Consider the following 18,539-nt stretch of genomic DNA (forward strand, 5'->3'; position numbering starts at 1 on the left):
TATCAAAAAGCAGCTTTTGTTCCTGTTTATCATTTGACCTGAGTTGATTGAGTAATCCTCAAGAACTTTCATCACACTCTTTAGGGAATCTGTTTTTCTCCACAAAAGATAATCAAGTCATCAGCATAAGCAAGATGATTAATTTTAGGTCCTTCTTTTTGCATAGTGAAACTGATAAACTTAGGGTCATTATACAAATTGTTCAGGATGCAAAAAAGAGTTTCAGCAGCAATAATAAACAGAGCAGGAGATATAGGATCTCCCTGCTTAACCCCTCTTTGAGATTTAAAAAATCCATGTCTTTTGCCATTAATGACAATAATATACCAATTGTTAGAAAGAACATTCCATATGATAAAAATCCATTTTCATCAAATCCCATTTTCCTCATAACAGCACATAAAATATACTAGGATAGTCTATCCTATGCTTTGTTCATATCATTCTTGAAGACAACATTTCCACCTTTGTTCTCTTGTTTTAAATCATGAATGATTTCTTGAGCAAATAGGACATTCTCCCCTATGGATCTACCTTTAATAAAGCCACTTTGGTTTGCAGAAATTATTTTCGGGAGAACATTAGCTAATCTATCAGACAAGACTTTAAAAATAATTTTTTGAGTCACATTACTGAGGCTTATAGGCCTAAATTCAGAAAAAGTTTGAGGAGAATCCACTTTAGGAAGCAAAATCAAGCAAGTATTAGTGAAAAATCTTGGAATTTGTTTCCCCTCAAAAACAGTTTGTACTAATTTAATAATGTTAGGACCAACAACATCCCATGATTTTTGAAAAAACATTCCATTGTAACCATCAGGTCCAGCAACACTGTTTGGATTAATATCAGACACTATTTTTTTTTTACTTCATCCTCAGAGGGAATTTTTGAAAGATTTTCATTATCAAAAGAGTCAATGCAGTTAGGAACATGATCAGGGATACTGAGATCAATATTTGTATCCTGATGTGTGAATAAGTTCTGATAAAACTGTGCTGCAGCATTTCCAATTTCCTCTTCTGCTTCTATCTATGCTCCATTCTCACAAATTCTTCTGATTTGAAGATACTTCCTTCTGCCTTTAACCACTAAAAGGAAGAATTTGGTGTTTTCCTATCCTTCCAAGTTCCATTTAAGATTAGCTTTTTGTCTCCAAAAATTATCTACATGCTTATGGTGCCTAATCAGCTCAGCTTTTCCCTTGTTCATCTGCATTCTGTCAACTTCATCCATCAATAGCATATACTTTTCTTTTTTTGTTTTCACTTCATCTTCAAGTTGCTGCATATTGTCAAAGATGTTTCCAATCTTGGTTCTGGACCAGTCTCCTAAAGCTTTGCTGGTATTCTTAAGTTTCTGCTGGACCTCCTAAAATATATTACCTCTTGTATGTGTGATCCAGTTAGCTTTCACAAGATCCTGATACCCTTCAATGTCTGTCCGTAAATTCAAGAATCTGAAGTACTTAACATATGACTGCTGATTGTTCTTACAGGTGATCAGGAGAGGACAATTGTTATACCCCATATTTTCATACTTTGGGACGTTTTAAATTAAACGCGACAAGTTAAAGACAAGACTATTTTAAGATACGAAGTAGAGACTTTAACTTCCTGTTTCGTTTCAAGTCATAAGTCACCTACAAATTTCGTTTGGTATAGAAGCATTAATGGATAATTGGGATTTAACTTACCATGATTAGATTATTAAGTGGGATTGGAAAACTAAATCAGTCCATTAAAAATAGCCATAGTTGGCCGTGTAGTTTAGTGGGATGGTCAAAGAATATTTGACCCAAATATTGAGTGGGACACTTGTCCAACCCTTGCAACTCATATATAAGGCAAAATGCTGATTCACTATCAACTAACTACATCATTTCAACATTTCAAAGTGTAGAAAATATAGTGATAGAGAGAGAGGCTCTCGGCTACAAGCTGGCCGAGAACACCATCCTCTAAATTGCTCCAAAAAAATCAGTTTCTTGGACAATTTAACTCCCCTAAAGGTGTATTAACGTGTAGCATTCATTGGAATAGCAAGAGCAGGTGTTAAAATTCAAGAAGTGAAAGTGAAGGGCTAGCCGATTGAAGTGTTTAGTTACAAGGTAAGAATGATCATTTTTCTTGTGTTGTATGATGATTTGAAGCCATGTTGGTCTCATTTTGCATGTATTGTTGATGGGTTGAACGTGTGTCAACATATGTAAATGAACAAAGATTGTAGAAGTATGTTTGTGATGTTGCATGTTGGTATTGGACTGTTTTTCTTGAAGTTGAAGTGGACCGTGTGTTGTAGACTTAAATGGAATCATGCTCAATCTTCTTGTACATGTATTGGGAATGAATTGAATGTGTTGTAGTGTGGATAAATGGATGAAAATCATGAAGTTGTTGTAGTTCTGTTGAAGCCGTGTAGGGGGTTGTTTTAGAGGAATTTATGGACTGTTTTGTGTCATGTTTTGATTGTTGTTGTTATGGACATTGTGGTGTATTGTATGCATTATGAATATATGAATTGAGGTGTTAAAGAAATGAATCATGTTTAAGGGGGAAAACAGTCCAAACCGTGGACTGTTTTAATGTTAGGAGTGAATTAGTGTATGTTGAATGTTGGTTATTGTTATGAACGTATAGTGAAAGTGAAGTTTAATGATTCAAGTTAAAATTGAAATGGTTTGTGGGCTGTTGTAAGAGTTAATATGATGCTAAAACAGTTCCAATAATCGTATAAGTAATGTTGTAAACGTGTTGTTGTCGTTGTAGTTGAAGCTGGAAAATTGCGAAGCGAAAATGGTAATGTTGTGTGTGCTGTTTGGCCGTGGATAAGGGTCTGTTTTAAATGATGTACGGACTGTCCAAAGTTCCCTTAAGTCATGTTTAAACAAGTTCGGATTGATACATGAAAGAATGACTAACAATATTAGCTTGTAGTACTAGTTGGTTTGAATGCGAACGAAACGAAAGGGATTGTTAACGTTAATATACATATTGAATTCCCTCGTAGACTAATCGTAGCTCTTGATATTTTGATATAGGATAAGTACTATTGGGCAGCAAGTACAAGTTATAATACGACTAAACGCTAAAGGTATGTAAAGCCTATTCCTTCTTTCTTTTGGCATGTCCTAGACGTAAGTAAGAAATGATATGAACCTTGGGGTAAATTCTACTCTCTAGTTCCAAGCATGACTTATGATTCTATTCATTCCGTAATGTTATGGTCACGAGCCTACTATATGATTGACTAATGAATGATGTATAGAAGTTCCTACTTTTAAAGAATTGCATAATTAAAGGCATACTTTACTATCAAAAGTTACACCATGTCAAATTGATATATGTACATGAAATCTGAAACGTTCCTTGCTATAACTTCTAATGAGATTTAAAAAGAACTGAATATGATTATTATCCTGACACTTTAGAGCTGGTTAGTTACTTATCTATTGAGTCTCAAAAGATGAATTGCATATATGTGGTTGCTTATTATTCTGCTCGTGCCTACCGCTATATCCTTCACTGAGTCCCGGGCCAGGACACGTTTTCGTGCGCATATTTACTATATTACTCACCGAGCCCCTCACTAGAGGGTCGGGACACGTTATATATATTTGATGATATGATGATATGATGATGATATGATGATATGATGACATGATGATATGGAGATGGCGGCCAGGAGGGCATATATTCCTTATTACTGAGTCCCTCACTAGAGGGCCGGGACACGTATATGTTTATGTTATGATGCTATGATTATAATTACCAAGTCCCTCACTAAAGGGCCGGGACACGTTATATATGTTATATACAGAATGATTATTCAGCCTTGGTTACAAAACTCTATATTGATATTGATATGAGAATGATACAAATGAAATATGTTCAAAGGCAAGTTTTATGAAATTCTGTTTGTTGCATTGGGTCCTACACACCTTGTCTCAGTATGAGTCTATTACTATATTTCATGCTTTACATGCTCAGTACATATTCCGTACTGACCCTCTTTTCTTCGGGGGGCTGCGTTCATGCCCGCAGGTACAGACGCTCGTTTCGGAAATCCGCCAGCCTAAGATATCTATTCAGCTACTTTGAAATGCTCCTTTGTTCCGGAGCCTAGCTTGTGGTATAACTCCCTTTTGTTGTATATGTATGTGTTTATTTGGGGTACGGCGGGGCCCTGTCCCATCATATGATACTGTCAGTACTCTTAGAGGTCTGTGGACACATGTGTGGGTCTGTATATAGTTGTTGTTGCGTTGTATGAATATGACTTATGTTTAGGGCGTACCCATTCGTAATGGCAGCCTTGTCGGCTTGCATATATATACATGTTTGGGATGTTGCGTGTAGTGGCAGCCTTGTCGGCTTGCGTAGATATATATATATATTGTTGTTGAAGATCGTAACTCCTCAGGAGACAGGTGCTTACGACACACAGAATTTGTGACAGCTTTAGAATAACGTCCTGTTTGTTTTTATACAAATAAGTTCATAATATGCTGGTTATAAAAGATTATAGTTAACAGGTGATATGAGTGTCCAATTCGGACACAAGTCACGGCCTACGGGGTTGGGTCGTGACAACAATGATCAGAGTTGATTCTAGTAAGATGGATATTATCAGTAATGTTAAAAGCCTCATTCCATTTCTCATTGCAAAGAGTCCTATCCAGCCTTTTCCAAATCACATCCTCCGTTTTCCTTTCATTTGACCAGGTAACGATATTCCCTGAAAAGCCAATATCTTTAACACCACAATCCTGGATACATTCAATGAAAGGCAAAATTTTCTTGAAACTGTATGGCTTGCCTCCTTTATTTTCATCCATAGAAAATATGCAGTTGAAGTCACCACATATCATCCATGGATCATTAATAGTGGAGGCAAACACTCTCATATATCTCCATAGATCCTCCCTACTTGCTGATCTTGACTTAGCATAAACCACAGAGATATAAACTTGTTGATTAGATTAAGTCTTGATTCTGCAAGTAACCATTTGGTCTTCTGAACAAAAGACAGAGCACTCCAGATCATTCCCCCAAAAGATCTAAATTTTGTTGTTCACATTAGCATAGGCACCTTGCATTCCAAGAGTTAATTTGTAGGAGTCTAATTTTGATTCATTGATAAATGGTTCCTGAAGAGTCATAAAAGAGATTTTGTGTTCTTTCATCAAATATCTCAGCCTTTCTATGGCAGCCTGAGATTTCATCCCCCTAATATTCCAATTGAGACACTTAATCATTAGTAGGGGTTACAACAGATTTTGTGTATTCTTCTTTTGGTTCCTTGTGATAGGTGTTATTCTCACTTGTCTTTCCACTTTCTCTTTTTTCTTTCTCTTGTTCTCTGCCCCTTCTGGTTCTTCCTTTTCATTGCTAGCTTTCTCCTTATTAGTGTCCTTAATATTCTTCTCGTTTTGTTCTCCTCCTCATCTTCAGATTCCTCTGAAGCATTGTCTTCTCCATTCTCTGAGAAGCTGTTTTCTTCATCTTCTTCTTTCTCAGATGTATTTTCTTCTTCAGTAGAAGACGTCTCTGCCCATTCATCTACTTTCTCCCGACCTTTCATGTTTTCCTCATTGTGTTGATCTCTTTTTGAATCCTCAGCAATATTATCAACATTTAGATTCACATTGTCTTCTTCTTGCAACAGTTCATCAAAGCTGTTTTGTGTAATAATCATCTCCTGTTTCTTCCCCTTTTGCTCACTTGGTTGTCTTTTTTTCTTTGGATTTATTACTTTTGCTCCTTTGTTTCTTTTTGCTAACTGCAGCTTCCCAGCCTCCTTCAAATAGGACCACTTCTAATTCTTTTTCATCATTGATCATGAAAGTTTGTGTTTCCTGAGGGCTGTATATCTCATCATTAGACCCTTTCCCTTTGGCCTTTTTCTTTTGCATCAGCTGATCCTCTTTGAGCCAATTTCTAGAATCTTTTGACATATCATCCCCATTCCTTTCCTGCTGTTGATCATCATTTTTTTTCCAGGTCCATATTTTCCTTTTTTGGTGTGCCAACAACATCCTTTTTTTCATTTCCTTCCACATCTATGCTTTGTTCTTTGTTTCCCTCTTCATCTTGGACTCCTTTCTTATTTTGCCTTTCTGATACTGGCATAGATTTATCAATTCCAAAAATAGCACAAGTTGGTAATTCCAAAAATAGCACCAGTTGGTTTAAACATTTTGGAAGGCTCACTTCTACCTCTATTTCTTGTTTTCCCTTGTCCCCTTTGCTCATTCACCTTTCAACCCCTATCTTGAGTTTCTTTTTTGTTATTTGTGTCATCTTTTTTCCCAGGCTTCTTTGCGATTTGGCTTTCATTATGTTGCCTGACTCTCTCAGCTTCTTTTTGTTCACTCTCTCTTATCTTAACCATGACACGACACTCACTTAGAGAATGGCCCAACTTCTTGCAATGTTTACAATATTTAGGTATATTCTCATATTCCACTTTTTGTACATACCCTTTTAGCGGATCATTTTCATCCTCTGTCCTTATCCAAACATTATGAATAAGAGGTTTCATCAAGTCAATTTCGACCCTTATTTTAGCCATACTAGGTCTGTTAATCGTTTTAGTAGCAGCATCAAGCTCAATAGGCGTACCTTGTACATATGCAATCTGTTTGGCATAATCCCAATTGTGCATATGAAAAGGCAAACCTGGTAGTAGTACCCAAACCGGAACAATTGGAATATCTTCCTCCGGCTTAAAACTTGGAGTCCATTTTTGTAACCAAATTTGGTAACCTTCTATTTCAATAACTCTCTTGTATAATATAACAGTGTAATCCTCATCGTTATTGAAAATTTTGACCCTACCTTTTATAGAAAATTTCTCATCAAACTTCGATCGTATCGTGTCATTTTGAGGTCTGGATTTTAGAAATCTCCCCACTATCGTGCGTCTGCAAGGATTCACCATGACTCCATAGTATCCCTTAGTTTTAAAAACCAGAGCAGGGAAACCATTATGCACTGTTCTTCTACCTTTTTGAATTTGATTGTTTGTTGTGGTAGATTGGCTTCTTGTGGTAGGATTCGAAGTCGTTGAGAGAGTGTTAGCGTAAGAGCTACCTTCTCCGACCACTGTAGACGGAGACGGTTCTGAAATTGGGTTATCGAAAGTATTTCCCGATAGGTTACTGACCGGCGGCCCCATCGGGATGAGAGAGAAAGACGGGTGTTCAGTGATGTAATGGTATGCAACAGCTAGTAACGGTAAAATAAATTCTAGAGAGAAGGCAAATCTTCTCTTTCTAAAATAAGTTTATAGCTTCGGGATTTCTATCAAAGCAGATAAGAGGCTTACCCCAACTCAGATGATATTTACTCTCTAAAAATATGGCAAAGCTGAGATCAAAACCCCCAAAAATATCTTGTAATGAAATAAAATCCGATTATTTGAGCTTTTTATACCTGAGACACTACTTAATCTGATTGCGTCAAAGTCGCACAGGATCGAGATGAGCGACCAGGCGTGGAACCTACACGATCGTGGTCCAGGTCTCGCTACCGCGCTGAACAAAATTTTCCTTCTGTGCGATCACGATCCCGCCTTACCGAATAAGAAGGCTTGCATCAACACCAAAAAGAAAAAAACTACAATGTTTGGTTTGCATTTTTTTATTCTAAAACTCATCTGAACCCCTCAAAAAAGACCAAATGATTATTTTTACCTATACAAAGTCCCAGATCCTAAAATTGGGCATTAAAATTTAAAACTTAAAGTCAAGTAGCTATAGATAATCGGAACACAAACACCAATCTTCAGAAGGTTAATAGGTTGATGAAGCTAATGACATTGTGAACATTCGAGTCAATGTCTAACCTATCAATATCAATCTCTTGGAAGGATTTGAAACTATTCATTGGCACGTAATTGCAAGTTGATAATTATGGGAGGATTCTCCAAAACTAGATCTCCTAAAGAGGATAATAAGAAGATTTTTCGTAAAGGAACGATGAATATTGCATACAGAGACTTCATGCATGCCAACTTTGATTCTACCAGTGAGGTGGATTTTAATAATACCTACTTCAAACTATTTGTTGATGTTAGGAAATACTCTAAGATGTGAGATGGCCTTTAGATTACAACCCTGAAGAAGAGACCCCTGCATGTTTGGACTTTGAATCATGAATTACCGTGACATTTGTGTTGGTGGGACATTGTGTCAAGGATGGTGAAGTTCATAAATAATGTTATTATTCTGGATCAAGCTACATATTTTGTTGTTGAATAAATGTTGGCTCAATGATCATGGGTTTAGTACTTAAGTTTTGATGATTTGTCAAACAATGTACCCGAGACAATCAAAGGGAGATATAAGGAGGAATTCATTTGAAGAACCAGAACAGATGTCCAAAGGACTCAGTGAAATAGGCACAATATTAAGAGGAACTTATCAAAGGAACCGATCTTTACGCAATTGAAGACTGAAAGTTGTTTCATGCCAACGTTAGAGAAAAAAGAATATTGACTGATTCCTATTCGATGAATAATTGGACTTCAAGTTATGATAATGTTCTACAAATACCATAAGTTGATTAACATGGAAATTAGCATTGTAGTAGGACAAGGAAGCTGACCCGCATACAAGGAAAAAAAGGAAGTTCCAAGTCAAATAAGGTTTGGTTTTTGGGAACAATTAATGAAACCAAAACCTCCTTGATTCAATCATTGAAGGAGGACACTACCAGTATATATACACAGCACGAACAAGCTTTGGAGATTGAACCATAACCACAAATATTTTAATGAGAGATAAGAGTGAGCGTAGTCAACACCTTCGTCTCAAGAAGAGCCAATTGTCCAAAAAACTAAAAACCCGAGCTTATCAAGATTTATCCATCTAGTTCTTTAGTTGTATTAGTTAGGTTCTTTTGTGGTTCCGCCTATTTACCTTTGCAAGTATTGTGCAATAGGTGTTTCGTTGGTTAGTTACGAGATCTCAGCAAAACAACAAGGTTGTTTAGGCGGACTATTTATGAAACATGTCCTTTAGGTGTTTGTTACAAGGAATTTAAACCTTTGAACTGCTCAGATTTTAGTGAAGACTTTTGGTAAATCCTATAAGAAGATAGACAGTGGGTTTTTAACACCCTCGAGCAAGGAATTTTCCACGTGAGAATACTTCTGTTGATTTACATTATGTTGCGTTACCTTTTTTTGCAAACTGTTCTAACAATTTGATTCTTGGAACGCATATGAGTAGCCCGATCCTAACAAGTGGTATCAGATGTAGACCTTTCTACAAAGGCTAGTACCTTGAAAGATGACGGTGTCACACCCCTTTTTTCCGCCCCGCGCGATAGTCGTGCAAAGGTTTTTAATTATTAAAGGGTTTTTCCAATTGAAATGACGTTTTGAAAAGGGATTATTTATTTTATAGAGTCGCCACTTGGAATTGAGTTTTGGTGTTCCAAGTCACCTTACGAATCCCTAATCAAAAGGAAATGACTCTTTTATTACTGGTCAGCGAAAAATGAAGACCGGGTAAGGAATTCCGTTGGCCGGGGAGAAGGTGTTTGGCATTCCCCGAGTCCCGTGGTTCTAGCACGATCGTTTTCTCGACTTATACTTAGCTCAAACTAATTTTGGATAAATTATGTTCCCGAGCCTTGGTTTGCTCGTACTTTTTATTGTTGAACTTTTATTAGACATAACCTGGATGCGTAACCCCATTCCGGACCTTTTAAGCGCCTCAAAATAATTAAGATGCGTAACCGCATTCCTAATCGAAACAAGATTAATTACTAAAACGAGTTTGGCCATGGTACGTAACCGCATCCTTGAGTTGTTTAAAGCATCTCGAAATAAGATGTGTAACCGCATTCTTAATCGAAATAAACGTCTTGAAACATGCCTAAAGCTCGTCTAGCGTTAAGAAGCAATTACTTGTCTCTAAAATCCGAGACTATTTTTATTTGGGTAAACTTTCAGTCTTTTGACAACAAGTTTTGAAACGTGTTCACAACCCATCTCGCTCCCTCACAATTGGTTTTACCACTCTTTTCTTTTATACTTGGCAACGGGGTTTGAAATAGGTTCACACCCCATCTCGCTCATCTCACACTTAGCTAATTAAATAGGATTTAAACGTTGATGCATGCCCAAAATTAGTATTTTTTTATAAACGAAGAATCAATGTGACATTTGTAATCAAAAAATTCAAAATAACCAAATTAACAACAACAACAACAACAACAACAAAAGTCCAAATCAGTGTAAAAGCCCCATGAATACCAAAGGAACTGGAAGCGTGCCTTTACCAAATAGAAGCAATTTAACATGAAAGCAGTCTACCATATATATACAATTTGCTCACTAATATGAAAATTAAACTTTCGAATTCCAACAAATAAAATACTGAAGAGGTTATTTTTTTCAAAAAAATAAATATATATTTATAAAATGCACAATGATACTTTTAAACATTTATAGTCATTACCGAAAAAGTAAGCTCCTGTTTTGGCCATAGTTTAATAAAACTACTCCCTTAGCCTAACTAACAGTGAAGAAACGATGCATGAACATACATATTTCATGTAAATATCTTTATGCACGTGAGATCCATTTATAATTACTTTTAATTAGAGTTACCTTATTCTCCTTCAAATAATTAACAACTCAATGAGCTACTACTGACAAAACATGGATATGCAGCCCCAAAATTATACCTCACCCACCATTTCAGCTTCCCTTTAAATTTGTAAGAAAAAAATAGATTCAAAACAGATCTATCACTTAACAAATAAATCAGCAAGCACATCAAACTAATACATGTGAGGTTAACCAAGATTAACAAAGACAATAGTATTTCAATGAAACAGTAACATGATATTTCATGGTGTTTGAGATTTTGTTTTCAGATGGGTTTTTATGGAGTTTGTGGCTATGGAGAAAGAAACAAAAAGATCTCACCTAAAGAATAAAAAGTTGTGAATGGTGGCTATGGAGCCGTGAAAGTGAAGTTAATTGTGCCGCCCCGCCCTTTTCCGCGCCTGTCAGCCCGCAACTAGCGCCAGGCGCTAGTCAAAGTCAGCCTGCCGAAGGGCCCACCAGAGTGGGACGCCCACTCACAAGACAAGAGTGGGAGACCAGCCGCCCACTTACAATAATGGGACGCCCATTTACAGGACAAGAGTGGCAGACCAGCCACCCACCTTTCTGCTCGTGGGCCACTGGCCAACTAAACCAAGCACTCAACCTGCCAGCTTGTGGTCCATAACAGCAAGTTGTTCAGCACAGCCACATACTTAGAGGCCCACTGTATAGCATAGGGCAGATTTTCCATCTATAAAACATGTAAGCCTTGAGGCCAGAGTTATTCACTTACTTCATCTTTTGTATTCTTGTAAAGATACATTTATAGCATATATCAGAAAAGGGCACTTGCCTCCCAAAACCTGTGTTCATCTTCCTTAGCTTCTTGTGTGTGCTTTGCCTGAGAGTTATTCACAGTCTTCCGCCAGTGACAGAGAGTTGGGCTGAAGCATTGAGCGGTAGTTAAGACCATCAACGCTGCCCCACGCCGCCTTAGATTTTAGGCCCGTGACAAGTGGTATCAGAGTGAGTTACAATCATGGCCAACACCAACGAAGAAGCTGTCTACGACGAGCACCACGGTGGAGACAAGTCCCCTACTAAGAGGACGACCAAACAGAAGAAACAACGGGACAAAAGCCAAGTTAGAGGGCTACCCGCTGTTACTTCCGAAGGGCTGACCTTTCAGCCACAGTCCTTAGGTGAAGCGAGCGACAGTTCGGTGTCGAACACGCTGGTGGAGAAAATCATCCACGCAGAGGCTGGACTATTCGCCTTGAACCAGCGGTTTGACACCTTACAAGGGAACTTAAATTCTCTTGAGTCAATATCTCTTGATGGACTAGAGCAAGTCCAAAACGAGCATAAAATAGAGAGCGACGAGCACAAGGAGGAGCTGACCGGCCTTGAGTTCAGGCTCATGGAGGCGCTGGCCGGTTTGCAAGCAAAGGTGGAGACCTTGGAAACACAACTGGAAGCGTCCCAGCTCAGAAACGGTGCTGGTCCAGTCCACATTCGGGAAACTCGAATAGAGGTCCCTAAACCCAGAAACTTCAAGGGTGAAAGGAACGCTTAGGAGGTGGAAGACTTCATTTGGCAAATGGATGCGTACTTTGAGCACGTCAACATAAATGACGAAGCTATTCGCATCCGGACAGCAGCCATGTACTTGAGCGACACCGCCGCACTGTGGTGGCGGAGAAAGAAGGCGGACATGGAAAAAGGAACGTGTTCCATCGAGGATTGGGAACAGTTCAAGAGGGAGTTAAAGCGGCAGTTTTACCCCCTAAATGTTGTTCACGAGGCCCGTCGAAAGTTGAGGGAGCTCAAGCAAACATCCTCCATCCGCGAGTACGTGAAAGAGTTCACAAAGCTCACTCTTCAAATCCCAAGCATGAACAACGAGGATTTGTTGTTCTACTTCTTGGATGGCCTTCAAAACAGGGCCAAACAAGAATTACAAAGGCGTCAAGTTGAAGATCTTGACGAAGCCATTGTGGTGGCGGAGTCTTTGAATGATTTTCGCACCGAAAATAACAAGGAAAAGGATAACTGCGGGAAGCAAGTAGCTGCCAAGGTTGATCAAGGCACCGGGGACAAAAACAAATTTGTTCCCCACAAGGGTCGTGATTTCAGAGGAGATCGGGACCGCAACCGAGGTTCCAAATCTAATTTTCGTAAAAACTACGAAGAAAAGAAGAAGAACTCCACACCAAACGATGGCTGTTATTTGTGTGGACAATCAGGCCATCTTTACAGAAATTTCCCTTCATTAGGCAAGCTGGGCGCAATGCCTGCTGCCAATAAACAATCATGTGCGCAAACCGGGGCTCAGACCGGTGAACAAGGTGAACAGACGGAGGCTGCAGAGCAAGCTAAGGCTAAAGTGGCAGGCTTGTTCAATCATATGACACTTGCTGCCATCACGGCTAAGCTGCCTCAAATCAGGCCGAGGGAGTCACTGTTGGTGGAAGTAACATTAAAAGGCAAACCAGTCCGCATCATGGTGGACACGGGTGCAACGCATAACTTCGTTACCGAGGCAAAGGCAAAAGAATTGGGCCTTTCTTATGTTTCTAGTGACTCACTGTTAAAAACAGTCAACTGCCTCCCCACGGACGTAAATGGATTTGCCCCAAAAGTCCATCTCATCTTAGCCACTTGGCAAGGGTTCACCGATTTCACTGTTGCCCCGATGGATGTTTTTGACATCGTATTGGGTATAGACTTTTGGTATGAGATCAAAGCGTTCATTTCGCCGCGTCTCAACCAACCTTTGATTAGAGATCCAAGTTGTTCTTGCGACGTGCCGTTAGTTCGTGTGCATCAAGCGGGCGTGCGCTTGTCAGCTATGCAGTTGGTGAAAGGGTTTAAGAAAGGGGAACCTACCTTTCTTGCAACTCTTGTGACAGCAGAAAATGAAGCAGTTCCAAGGAAGGGGAAGCAATATTCCTATGCGTGCAATGGGTCCTTGTGGAGACAGGGACGTGATGCCCGATGAGCTACCCAAGCGGTTACCCCCACGAAGGGAGGTTGACCACCAGATCGAGCTGGTTCCAGGAGCCAAGCCACCCGCCATGTCCCCTTATCGCATGGCACCACCAGAGCTAGAAGAGCTGAGAAAGCAGCTCAAAGAGTTGCTTGAAGCTGGGCACATCCGCCCATCTAAGGCACCATTTGGAGCACTTGTGTTGTTCCAAAAGAAGAAAAAAGGAAAGTTGAGGCTATGCATTGAATATCGTGCCCTTAACAAGGTCACAGTTAAAAACAAGTATCCCATTCCTTTAATTGCCGATTTGTTCGATCGGTTAGGGCAGGCCAAGGTCTTCACCAAGATGGATCTGAGGAAAGGATACTATCAAGTGTGTATTGCCGAGGGGGACGAGTCAAAGACGACTTGTGTGACCCGATATGGGGCCTTCGAGTGGCTAGTTATGCCATTCGGCCTAACCAATGCTCCTGCTACCTTCTGCACACTGATGAACAAACTCTTCCACCCATTTTTAGACCAGTTTGTTGTGATCTACTTCGATGACATCGTAGTATACAACAACATCTTGGAAGAGCATCTGAAACATCTCTGCACGGTCTTCCAAGTATGACCTGTGCGTCAAGCAGGAGAAATGCACTTTTGCCCAGCCACAAGTACAGTTCCTTGGCCACACAATCAGCCAAGGGGAAATCAGAATGGATAGCGACAAGGTTAGCGCTATTCAAGATTGTTAGGTCCCGACCAAAGTAACTGAACTTCGGTCCTTTCTTGGCCTTGCCAAGTACTACAGGCGGTTCATTCTTGGATACTCAGCTATCGCAGCACCACTGACCGACTTGTTAAAGAAGAGTCATGAGTGGAAATGGACCCCTTTGTGTCAAGAGGCATTTGACGGCCTCAAAGAAGCAATTGTGAGGGAGCCTGTCTTGGCTCTACCTGACTTTACTAAGGTGTTTGAAGTCCACACCGATGCATCAGATTTTGCCATTGGCGGTGTCCTTATGCAAGTGGGACACCCCATAGCCTTTGAAAGCCGGAAGTTGAACGAGACGGAGCGGAGATACACTGTCCAAGAAAAGGAGATGACGGTCGTAGTCCACTGCCTAAGGACTTGGCGTCATTACTTGCTGGGGGCACACTTTACTGTCAAAACGGATAACGTGGCGACAAGTTATTTCCAGTCTCAGAAGAAGCTATCACCCAAGAAGGCTCGGTGGCAAGACTTTCTAGCCGAATTTGACTACACCCTAGAGTATAAGCCAGGAAAGGCCAATGTTGTGGCCGATGCGCTGAGTCGCAAAGCAGTGCTGGCAACTATGGTCAGGACAGCCAGCAGTGATATTATAGATGCAATCAAGCAGGGCATGTAACACGACCCAGTGGCACAATAGATTCTTGTCTTAGCCAGTCAAGGCAAGACGAAGAAATTTTGGGCTGATGACGGTGTTCTCTACACCACAGGCAGGCGCATTTATGTGCCAAAATGGGGCAATCTGAGGCGTACCCTAATCAAGGAAGGGCATGACACAGCCTGGGCAGACCATCCAGGGCAGAAACGGACCATGGCATTGCTAGAGTCATCGTATTACTGGCCGCGCATGAGGGACGACATTGAAGTCTATGTCCGCACATGTCTTGTATGCCAACAAGACAAGGTAGATAACAAGGCACCTGGGGACCTACTGGAACCGTTACCCGTAGCTGAGAGACCATGGGACAGCGTCACCATGGACTTCATCACATGCTTGCCCAATTATGAAGGCTTTGGCACAATTATGGTGGTGGTGGATCGTTTCTCAAAGTATGCAACATTCAGCCCCACCACGGCTAGTTGCCAAGCCAAAGAAGCTGCAAGGTTGTTTCTAAAGAACGTCGTCAAGCATTGGGGCGTGCCGAGGCATATCATATGGCCAAGGCTTGGGAGGAGCAAATGGATTTGGCCATGTCATATCTTGACAAGGCTGCCCGCAAAATGAAGAAGTTTGCCGATCGAAAACGTCGCCCGACAAATTACAGAATTGGTGACAAAGTCATGGTCAAGCTCAATCCGAGGCAGTTCAACTCCATAAGGAGCCTGAATCAGAGTCTGATTCGACGATACGAGGGTCCCTTTGAAATCATTGCCAAGGTGGGCAAGATTTCTTACCGGTTGGACATGCCTCATCACCTGAGAATATACCCCGTCTTCCATGCGAGTCAATTAAAATCATACTTCGAAGACAAGGAAGACGAGGGTCGAGCACAAGCCAGCCGTGCTAGGATCTTTGAGACTCCTGCAGCAAAAGACAAAGAAATCGAAGCCATCATTGACCATCAGTTAGTCCGAAGCAAAGGTTGGGGCAACTCGAAGGCTCAATTTCTTGTCCATTGGAAGGGACAACCGCCCGAGGAGGCTACATGGAAATCATACGAGGACTTATGGCAATTCGAGGATAAGGTCCATGAATTCTTGCAGTTGTGTGGCGCCACGGTCGTCGCCAAAACAGTTGAGGGAGAGTGTGCCGCCCTGCCCTTTTCCGCGCCTGTCAGTCCGCAACTAGCGCCAGGCGCTAGTCAAAGTCAGCCTGCCGAAGGGCCCACCAGAGTGGGACGTCCACTCACAAGACAAGAGTGGGAGACCAGCCGCCTATTTACAATAATGGGACGCCCACTTACAGGACAAGAGTGGCAGACCAGCCACCAACCTTTCTGCTCGTGGGCCACTGGCCAGCTAAAGCAAGCACTCAACCTGCCAGCTTGTGGTCCATAACAGCAAGCTGTTCAGCACAGCCACATACTTAGAGGCCCACTGTATAGCATAGGGCAGATTTTCCATCTATAAAACATGTAAGCCTTGAGGGCAGAGTTATTCACTCACTTCATCTTTTGTATTCTTGTAAAGATACATTTATAGCATATATCAGAAAAGGGCACTTGCCTCCCAAAACCTGTGTTCATCTTCCTTAGCTTCTTGTGTGTGCTTTGCCTGAGAGTTATTCACTGTCTTTCGCCAGTGACAGAGAGTTGGGCTGAAGCATTGAGTGGTAGTTAAGACCATCAACGCTGCCCCACGCCGCCTTAGATTTTAGGCCCGTGACATAATGGCCTTTTTGGTCATGGTAGATGGTTGGGGGAGGAAGATGAAGGCTTTTTTGGGGGCTGTTAAGGTTCTCGGAAATGGTATCTCTTTTTTGTATGCGGCTGATTAGTAGTAGGTGTATTAGCTGCTAGGTGCAGCTAAGTATCAGTATATTGTATAGGTGTTGTTGAGTCTAGGTTAGGAAATTAGGGATTGGGCTCCTCTCTATTTCCTTTCTCTCTATTTTCTCCAAATTCTACCTTAGATTAGGGACACATGACATCAGTTAGAATTAATGGCTAAAATTGAATTGAATAAAACAAGACTCTAATAATGATTTACATAATTAATAACTTAGCCATAAATATATTAAAATATTTTTTCTCTCTTCCTATATAACTTTTCCTACCCAGCAAAATATTTTTGCTCCTTATCAGTTTACCAGTGCTTTTCCGATAATATCATAATAAAATTATTCACCTCGCGTTTTCGAAGTTACTTGGTTTATTGTATCGGATTTTTCGGGAATAATTTTTTGGTTAGTGCAATCCATCTGATACAAATGGGTTGCTTGAGCAAGGTCTTAATCACCAGCCCTTCTATATAATCAAATGTTTTTCCTGCAGATATCAAATGATTGGTGTAGATGATGAAATTTTGTTCAGATTATATTCAAAATATATTAGTCCAAATAATTGGATTTTGGGCTAATATAATTGGGTTAGTTATTTAAGTCCAATAAATGTGGATTTAATTAGAGGAGTTCAAATGCATTGGGCTAGCCCATTAAATTAGACTACAAATGATGAGCCCACTTTGTCAAGCCCAAGATATCATCTTATCCATGAGGCCCAAATTGGTGCCACGTGTCAAATGACTTGGCACGGCAAGTCAAACGAAGGATCCAATAGGACCATGCCACATTTCAAAATGATGCAGCATGCCTAGTCAAATCAAAGGCTAATGAAGATGCGCCACGTGTACAAGTGACATGTTCCAGCCAATCAAATATCGACATGTCAGCTTAAATCAGATTGGTCGAGAGAAGTCTGTCCTTATCACAACTCCTCCGTCCTACAACTATAAATAGGGGTCTCATAATTCAGAAAACGGACATAAATTCTAACAAGAAGCTAGAGAAAGCTTGTGGATCAAACGCTGCAGATTTCTCTTCAAGCTAAAAGCATTCAAGCACTCAAGTATTTCTCTAGAAGTTCTAGAGATCCAAACGAATATTCAAGATCAAGCTTCAAGCCCTTGAATCCAACAACAAGTTCAAGATCAAGACCACTAGATTCAAGATCAAGCTCAAAAGCCCTTGAATTCAAGTACAAGTCAAGATCGAATCCATTAAGTTCAAGATCAAGCTCAAAAGCCCTGGAATTTACTATAGAAAAGGCGAATCAGAGGAATCATAGAGATTGTAACACTTATATTATGAAATTAAATACAAAGATTGTTACAATATTTTCCTGTCTTGATTATTATTTTCTCGACGCGAATTTTATTGTCTACAAATTCTGGCACGCCCAGTGGGACAATCTCTACCTCTCATCTCAACTTTTCGACCATCGAAGCTCAAGAACATTGAAATGACTTCGGAGAAGATCAACTCCAAGGTTGCTAACTCCAAGTTCTCTTCTGATGTGGAAAGCATCCTCGACATAACCTTTGGTACCATTGGACCAGTTACGAGGAGCAAAGCAAGCTTGTTGGGACAACAAGCACTCCAAGTGTCATCTGCAACAACTCTTGTTTTTAGATATTCATCCCTAAAAGGAGCAAGATCCTCTACCGATGCATCGGAGCAAGGAAGCAACATTGCTGAAAAGATTAAGAAGACTCTAGATCTACTTGATCTCTCTGGATCCAAGAAATCTGCTATGAAGGAAAATGATGATACTTCAAGTGACGGATCCTCTCCAC

This window comes from Lycium barbarum, chromosome 7 (assembly GCF_019175385.1).
Source record: "Lycium barbarum isolate Lr01 chromosome 7, ASM1917538v2, whole genome shotgun sequence".
Taxonomy (NCBI): domain Eukaryota; kingdom Viridiplantae; phylum Streptophyta; class Magnoliopsida; order Solanales; family Solanaceae; genus Lycium; species Lycium barbarum.